The sequence below is a fragment of the Chinchilla lanigera genome, unplaced genomic scaffold, assembly GCF_000276665.1.
Source record: "Chinchilla lanigera isolate Chin_1 unplaced genomic scaffold, ChiLan1.0 scaffold00088, whole genome shotgun sequence".
NCBI classification, from domain to species: domain Eukaryota; kingdom Metazoa; phylum Chordata; class Mammalia; order Rodentia; family Chinchillidae; genus Chinchilla; species Chinchilla lanigera.
Genome location: NW_004955489.1, coordinates 4,430,616 through 4,439,937, shown reverse-complemented (window position 1 = coordinate 4,439,937; position 9,322 = coordinate 4,430,616). Strand labels below are relative to the sequence as shown.

At 42.1% G+C, this 9,322-nt stretch overlaps 1 protein-coding gene across 2 annotated transcripts in view; it reads left to right on the top strand.

Moving 5' to 3' along the window:
* Positions 1-9,322, top strand: part of LOC102028642 (melanoma-associated antigen 10-like) — a 109,084-nt gene that overhangs the window by 91,237 nt on the left and 8,525 nt on the right. The window contains exon 9 of one of the 2 annotated variants that reach the window (XM_013504453.1): positions 6,797-7,077. The gene's annotated coding sequence lies outside the window, so the exon portion shown is untranslated. Of the gene's footprint in view, positions 1-6,796; positions 7,078-8,826; positions 8,898-9,322 lie in introns of those variants that run through there. The other variant, XM_013504454.1, reaches the window with a different exon arrangement.

The following is a 9,322-nucleotide window of genomic DNA, read 5'->3' as shown; positions in this document are numbered from 1 at the left end:
TTTGGTTTTTCTCCGGTACCGGGAACTGAACTCACGACCTTGCGCTTGCCAGGCAGGTGCTTTTTGCCACTGAGCTAAATCCCCAGCCCCGATGTTTTAAATTCTCTTTTCCCTCTCTACCCATCTCTCCCCCTCAATCTCTAAATTTCACTTCCTCATTTTTATTATTGTTATATGATATTTTAATTCATGTTTGAAACATATAATGATTACATTTATTGTGGGTATTTGGTATATATACATGACACACCTTAAATCTTTTTATGTCACCTCCTCCCATAAGCAGATAATTTGACTTCCACCCTTTTATTTGTGTCTTTTGCTTCTTTCTCTTGCCTATAAGCTTTGGCTAAAGGTTGTAATATTGTACAGAATAAGAGTGTTTTAAGCAAACACATTTGTTTCAGATGTATTTGTAGTTAGTATTATTTTTAATTTTTATTAGTACATGCAGTACATAGTGCATGTGCACAATACATTTGAATTCATTTTATGTTCCATTTCTCTCCCTTCCCTGGCTCTCCCTCTATATCATGGTCTCCCTCTCATTTGCAAAAGGTCTACCTCCCTATTTCTTTTTACTTTGCTCTTCAATTTATTTTTCCTTATAATTTGCCAGGGTTATAGCTCAGCAGCACAGTGCCTGCCTGGCAAATGCAAGATCCTGAGTTTTATTCCTGGTATCCCCCAAAAGTTCCATATTTATACTTACATATAAGCTTATGTGTCTGATATATTCCATGAACATTATGCTTACAAAATGTTCCAGCTCTTAAAGGAAAGACTTTTAGCTTCTTTCCTTTCAATATGATGTTTAATGGGGGTTTTCATACACAGATTTGGTCAAGTTAAATTATAATCCCTATAAACATAATTTGTTCATTTTTTTTCTGAAGGTTGTTGAACTTTGTTAAATATTTTTATTATGTATTCAGATGATTGTATGATTTTATTTTTATTAGGTTGATATAGTGTATTGTTTCTTGACTTGTATATGTGAAACATTTTTGCATTCCTGGTATAAATTCCTCTTGGCCATGGTGAATCATCTATTTATTTGCTGCAAGATTAAATCTGCTAGTGTTTGGAGACTTCTTTTGCATCTGTGTTCATCAGGGATTTTGGTTTACAGGTTTTTTTTTGTCTGTGTGCCCCTGTCTTGCATATTAGGGTAATGTGGGTCTTACAGATGAGTGTGGAAGAGTTCTCTCTCATGAGAGAGAGAGAAACTATTCTTTTTGGAATAGTTTGCAGAGAAAGGATGTTAGTTCTTCCTTAAATGTTTGTCAAAAACCTAAAATCAATTCAAGAATGTGATTCAGTTATCCCACTTTTGCCAATATAGTCAAAGCAAGTGAAATCAGCATACTGAAAAGATAACAGTACTTTCATTTCATTTTTATTGCAACACTAGTCACAATAGGTAAGAAGTGACATCAATTTATGTACCAGCTACTCCTCAGACAGAGGACTAGTATTTAGAATATATATAAAATCTTTAAAAATTAGAGCCCCAAAATAAAATGCCCAATGAAAAATGGACAACATAAATGAATGACATTTCCTAGAAAAAGTAAAAATGGTTAATAAAATTTGAGATGTTCAACATCTGTGTCCATTAGAGAAATGTAAACTAAACCAGCACTGAAATTCTATCTGATTCCAGAAAGAATGGCTATCGTCAAAAAAACAAATAAAAATGAATGCTTTTGAGTTTGTGGGAAAAAGGAAACTTTCTACATTGTTGATGGAAAAGTAAGCTCATACAACCACTATGGAAATCAGTGTGGAGATTCCTCAAAAACCTATAGCTAATAAATCCATTTGATTGAGCTATTCTCCTTCTAGGTATCTTCCTGAAAGCAAGACAATATGCTACCATAATACATGTATACCCATGTTTATAGCAGCACAACTCATGAGAGCCAAAGCTTGGAATCATCCTATATGTCTGTTATGGTTTGTGTCTAGATGTCCCCCAAGCTTGGAATCATCCTATATGTCTGTTATGGTTTGTGTCTAGATGTCCCCCTAAGGCCTCATGCAGTCAAGGGGTGGGCTTCTAGAGTTTATGATTGACTCATGGTCCAATACTGGGATTATGGGTGTGAGTGCTACACACACCCTGGGGCGGGTAACTTGCATACAATATACGGGAGGGAAAGAGGCTTGCTTGCTGCTGCTCCTCCCTTTTGGCTCTTGTTGCTTTTGCTGTTTTCGGCCACCATGAACTGGGACTTGGACTTTTCAGCAATGCTGAAAATGTTAGGACTTTGGCAATGCTTAGAGATGGACTATATAACTTTTGCCTAAAGGGATATACATGAGTCTTTGGGGGCGGGCATGGGCAGAATATTATGGTTCTAAAGTAGTATAATGTTGATAGACTGAATACTGGTTCTTAAGGATTGTTAAATCTGTGTTACAATGTTCAAGTCGTAAAATGTTGAGAATAAGCATGTCGTTCTATAAGGAAACCAATTTAAAGAAATGTGGTAGCCAAGTTGACAAGGGGTGGATCAGACGCCAGTTATGGGGTTATTAATATCCCTTAGTTATTGCAGGCTGATAAGGTCTGCAATCTCCTGAATAAGTGTATGGCAAAGGCTAAATAAAAAGAGGCAAATAGAAAGACTTCAGAGCTCATGGAGGATCAAAGGTCTCTCATAGAATTTGAAATTTTTTCTGGGCTAAGACCAAGACCTCCTCTGGGTGGTCCATATTTATTTGGTTACCAGAAGAAGGGACGGGAGTACTCAAGAAGGGCAGAATCACTCAAGGACCTCTCCAAGTAAGACATTAAATTAATCCTTAATAAGGATTAAGTTAATACACCCAGGAGTGAGATGTCTGAGAGTATGGTCTTTATCTAGTTGAGATAAATCCAGGTGTCCTTGGATGTGATCTTATCTTATCCTTTGAGGCTTTCTGGCTTCATCTGCCCCTTACAGGATTTAGTAGGGATTAATGACCCACAGAGGTTCACTTACTTTGAGTTCGCTGCCCATTTCCAGACAAGGAGTGTAGGCCTTGGACAGATTCACAAGTCAACATGAAAAGCCAACTGATTAATTTAAGTACTGCTCAGGACTGCTTTATTGTGTTAATTTGAGAAATTTAGACAGTTATCTAAAATAATAGAGTTAGTTAAAAATAAAGAGAAATTTATTTCTCACAATTCTGGAGGCTGGGAATTCTAAGACCAAGTCAAGTAGCACATTTGGTTTCTGGTAAAAACCCATTTCCTGGCTTATAGACAACAGTTTCTTATTGTATCAGCATATGTTGGAAGGCACTAGCCAGCTGTCTGGTGTTTCTTTTACAAGACCACTTATTATAATCATGAACTGACCACTTCCCCAAATCCTCATGTACTAATATCATTGCCTGAGAGGTTAGGATTTCAACATATGGACATGAGGGGGACACAGAAATTTAGAACACGCTAGTGACAATGTAAGTTGTGATCAAAATATAGGGTAAATGTTTATTCTTTAAAAAATTGAGTACAATAAAAGACATATTATGGTTTTTCTTTACAAGGTGTGATAAAATTTATGATGAATGAATACTGCCACCAAATACCATCCAACATAAAGGCAGGTACATAAACACTGGTGCGTCCTCACTCACCTTACCTGCTGAATCTAATCTGGCACTGTTTCACTTCTGACTCTATCCCAAAATGATCATGAAAGTTAAATATTTTGATTCGATTCAGGACTTCGAGGTACCTAAGCAACACAATTTAAGAATCTCACAAAAGAGGATTTCTAGAACTACTTCAGAGCAAGAACTATGGAACAAGTGTTCTCAAATTGAAGGGAGTATTTGTAGGGGAGATTACTAGCATTGTGCCTTTCACTGTAATAATTTTATAAAAAAATATTAAACATTCACTGCAATTTTCAAACATATCTTACATGATCATCTACAAAGAAAATTGTAAGGAGTCAGTATATGGAATATTATAATGAATAATGAACCTCAGAAAGGTAGTATAGGCAAAATCAAGAACTTTGTCACACAAAAGAGGTGACTCATTGGAACATGTAATAGAAAATAACTCATTCACAACACCAGCAGCATCCAAAACTTACCTTAAAAGAATCCTCACAGAAATGGATGAGACTGTTATGAAGGCTACTAAAAAAATGTACTGGTAGAATCAGATAAACTGAGCTCCAAATGAGCAAAGTAATAATCACATTCATTGATGGGTTTGAACAATTTCTGGCCATTTCATCATATACTTTGTACAATTTCCTTCTTACTGATGGACCCCACATTATAGTAAAGTAATGTGGCGTGCATTATACTAGAGATGTCAATTCTTAGTTATACATTTAGTACCTTACCTATAGCCACAAAATAATAATCAAGCTTGGGCCCACAAAATCCCATCTTCTACTCTTAATATCAAATCTGGAAAACCAGAGGTGTTTGAAAGAAAAAATCTACAATACTTAGCAACAAAATGTGAGAAACAACCGGTTATGGTGGAGCACATTTGTAATCCCAGCGCTCAGGAGGCTGAGGCAAGAGGAACACTGCAAATTCAAGGCTAGCCTGGCCTGCAAAGTGAGTTCAAGGCCAGCTTGAACAACACAGAGAGATTCTGTCTCAAAAAAAGTAAAAGAGAACATGAGAAAACTTTAGGGGAGAATGAATGCTGTGTTGAATGGGTAATTGTACCTGGGGTGAGGGAATTTTGGGTTTGAGTGAAGTTGGAAAGGGTCCATTGCTGGCTATGCAAGGGGGGCAGTGACAGGATAGCAGGAGTAAAGTTTTACAATATCTGCACTGGCTTCATTGCATAATTCTTTTTTTTTTGTTTTGGAGACAGGGTCTCACTATGCAGTTCAGGCTGGACTTGGGCTCACTTTGTAGCCCAGGCTGGTCTCGAACTTGCAGTGATCCTCCTGCCTCAGCCTCCCAAGTGCTGAGATTACAGGTGTGAGCCACCATGCCCCGCTCGTTGCACAATTCTAAAGCAGTCTCTCAGACCAGACTTGACATATCCTTATGGTAATTCCAGTGCAAAAAATGAATTGATTGATACAGCATGACTCCAGAGGCTTTGGTAGTAACCACTGAAAGCATTTTACTGCATGAGAGCTGGTCTTTTATATTTAAAGAATTACTTTAACACAGTATAATAGACTCAAAATGGAATAGTGTGCAGCATAATGAATCATGCATATTCAGGATAGGTATTCTTTCATGATATACATGTATGTATGATTGACACCTATGTGGTAGAGATGAATAATATTTTTCTCACTATGAATGAGTTACAAAAATGAATATCACTCCACTGAATAATGTAATACTATATAAGCTTTCAAAAAGCAGGAGTTTCTAAAATCACCATGCTTGCCACTTCTGTTCAAAAAAATAAATATTTCAGAACAAAAAATTTCCAAAGTCTAAGTCTGATTAAAGAGACCCTTTTCTGTTCTGCTCCTTGAAACCCAAAACCAACCTCAGCAAGAGTTTTGGTTGTGCAAATGCTCAGAGATGGTAGAAAAGGATAATTTTTTTTTTTTTTTTTTTTTTTTTTTTTTTTTTTTTGGTTATTCTCCGGTACCGGGAACCGAACTCACGACCTTGCGCTTGCCAGGCAGGTGCTTTTGCCGCTGAGCTAAATCCCCAGCCCCAGAAAAAGATAATTTTCCAGGGTACAATTAATCGAGAAGCTAGAATGCAAGGTAAAGCCCCTCAAGAGTGTGGGCTGAGAGGTCCATCCATCCTAGGGCAGATGGTATCCCATAATATCACATTCTACTGTTTCTGTCAGTTCTGGGAGACACCAGGAAGAGATCTCAGGCTGAGTAGTTCCTCTCATTTCTAGTTTGGAAATCTCAGAGAGGTGCAGGCCTTAGTACGAAGGTGACAGTCATGGACCACCAGAGGGAGGAGTCCAGGCTCTTACAGTTGTGAAAGTGAGGACCTGAGGGAAGACTAAGACCTCACATTCCAGACAAATGGAGCTAACATTTCTTGGTTATACCTGGAAGTGCCTAGGGTATGGTCAAAAGACAGGACAGGTCACTATTTGCCAGATACTAAGAGAGAGAACCAGATATTAAGGTGAGAACCTTAAGCAGGTTTTGAACAGATCTCCTCTTAGATATGGGAGGACCGATAGAATTCAGTCCTTTACCTCTTTTCATCCCTGGGAGGCTGTGGAGCTGAGGGGACTGGATGCGAGATTCCTTGACTTCCCCATAGGGCACAAAAGGAGCTTGGATTCAGGTCAGGAGAGAGGAGGGGACTTAGGATTTGGCATAAATCACAGGGAGGACATCATGGAAAAGAGATGGGAACTGCCCTCTTCAGAAAAGGAAGACTCCCAGAAAAATGCTCTCACTATTAACCAGCAAGGGGAGGTCCCAGGCAGGATAGTCCTGCAGGAGTGCCCTCCCACAGTTGCTTTTCAGAGACACTCAAGGAAAGAGGCCCTTGGTCAAAAGGACAGATAATCTGGTCAGCAAAAGGGATTGGTGCAGCCCTTTTTAGGATTAAATGTAAATACCCAGGAAAGGACTGAGAACACGCGTACCATCTGAAGCAAAGGACAGGACTCAGCTCCTCTTTGCCTTGATTGACAACCTTGGCAATTTCCACGATGTAGAGAGTTTAGGGGACGAAACATTTCCACTTAGGAAATCTCCAGAATGAGAGGGGGCTATTCTGAGACCAGTGCACTTAGGTTCAGAGGGGGAGCGTGCCCAGGTAGTGGTGGGAACCAATGCCAGGACAAAGTCAGGACTGAGTTTTCTACTCCACACAGATTGGAGCCTCCCTATCAACCTTCATGCATGCAGTGGTCCTTGGAGCTAGTCAAGCCAAGTTCTTGGACATGATGTGGCTAGACTCTCATCTGGCGATACTGAGGGCTGTGGCTTCAGACCAGCAGAAGGAGGAGTGCTATGAATAGCCAATCAAACTGCAGAGGCCACAGAGTCTCGCCTTACACCAGTAGGGGGCACTACCTCTGTTTACCTCAACACTTGCCCCACGAGCTCCAAGAAGGGTCACCATTTGCGCAGTCTGTCTTGTTCCTTCACTAAGGTGAGCAAAGTAAGTCTTTCTGTGAGGGATGTGGACACAGGTAAGCAAAGGAGGAATCTCTGTTTTTTTTTTTTTTTTTTTTTTTTGTGGTACCGGGGATCGAAGAAATCTTAGGTATAAGTAGCCATGAAGAGGAGGACATAAGGAAGTGGACTGGGTTGACAACCCACCATAATTTTATATATATATATATATATATATATATACAACGCAAACCCTATGAGCCATCTTCATCAGCTCTGGGAAATGCGACAGAGGTCCTGCTGGGGGCTGCAGGGTTCCCCCTTGTGGTGGTTTCCTACTTTACATTCTATACCAGGAGTCTAAGGGGTGGGGCTTCAGACCCACGGAAGGAGGAGTCCTGGGACTAGGCAATCAGACTGCACAGGCCCACAGAACCTCTCTGGGCGCAGTAGGGGGCACCATCTCTGTCTATCTGAAAAGTTGCCACGGGACTCCAGGAAGGGTCACGGCTTTCTTTGCTCCACTGAGCAAAGAAGTCATTTTGTGAGGGATGTGAACATGGGTCAGCAAGGGAGGAATCTGATGCGTACATAGCCGTGAAGAGAAGGACATGAGGAAGCAGACTGGGTTCACATCCCACCACAGTTATACATATGTATATATATTTATGTATATAACCCGAGCCCTAGGAGCCCTCTTCAACAGCTCTAGGAAATGTCAGGAAGAGGTCCAGCAGGGGTCTGGCGGGGTTCCTGCTTGTGGTGTTTTCCTACTTTACATTCCACACCACGAGTCTGAGGGGTATGGCTTCAGACCCGCGGAGGGAGAAGTCCTAGGACTAGTCAATCAAACTGCAGAGGTGGGAGAGCCTCTCCATGCTGCAGTAGGGGTCGCCATCTCTTGTCTATCTCAAAGTTGGTGCTGGAGCTCCAGGAAGAGCCACGGCTTGTGCACTTTGTCTAGTTCCTTCACTCCAGTGAGCAAAGTAAGTCTTTTTGTGAGGGATGTGGACACGGGTCAACAAGGAAGGAATCTGACGCGTAGGTAGCGGTGAAGAGGAGGACGTATGGAAGCACAGTGGGTTCACATCCCACCACAGTTATACATATGTATATATATTTATATATATAACCCTAACCCTAGGAGCCCTCTTCAACAGCTTTAGGAAATGTCAGGCAGAGGTCCCACAGGGGTCTCGCAGGGTTCCCGCTTGTGGTGCTTTCCTACTTTACGTTCTATTCCAAGAGTGTAAGGGGTGTGGCTTCAGACTCATGGAGGGAGGAGGACTGGGACTACCCATTTAAACTGCGCAGGTCTACAGAGCCTCTCCGAGCTGCAGTAGGGGGCACCATCTCTCTACCTCAAAAGTTGCCGCGCTAGCTCCAGGAAGGGTCGCCGCTTGCGCAGTTTGTCTAGTTCCTTCACTCCGGTGAGCAAAGTAAGTGTTTTGTGAGGGATGTGGACACGGGTAAGCAAGGGGGGAATCTCAGGCATATGTATTCATGAAGAGGAAGACGTAAGGAAGTGGAGAAAGTTCACATCCCACCACAGTAACCCTACAAGCTCTCTTCATCTGCTATGGGAAATGCCTGACAGGGGTCCTGCAGGGGGCCGGCAGGGTTCCCGCTTGTGCTGTTTTCCTACTTTACATGCTATACCAGGAGTCTGAGGGGTGCGGCTTCAGACCCACGGAGGGAGAGATCCTGGGACTAGCCAATCAGACTGCACAGGCCAGAGAGCCCCTCCGAGCTGCAGTAGGGGGCACCATCTCTGAATACCTCAAAAATTGCTGCGCGAGCTCTAGGAAGGGTAGCAGCTTGGGCAGTTTTTCCAGTTCCTTCACTCCAGTGAGCAAAGTAAGTCTTTGGTGAGGGATGTGGACAGGGGTCAGCAAGGGAGAAGTCTTAGGTGTCAGTAGCAGTGAAGAGGTGGAGGTAAGGAAGCGCAGTGGGTTCAAATCCTACCACCGTTATGTATATATATATATCCCTACCCCTATGAACCCTCTTCATGCGCCCAGGGAAAGGCCAAGCAGAGGTCCCGCAGGGTTCCGGCAGGGTTCCTGCTTGCGGTGTTTTCCTATGTTACTTTCTATACCAGGAGTCTCAGGGGTGTGGTTTCAGACGCACTGAGGGAGGAGTCCTAGGACTAGTCAATCAAACTGCATGGGCGGGAGAGCCTCTCCGTGCTGCAGTAGGGGTCGCCATTTCTGTGTATCTCCAAAGTTGGTGCGGGAGCTCCAGGCAGGGCCGCGGCTTGTGCAGTTTGTCTAGTTCATCCA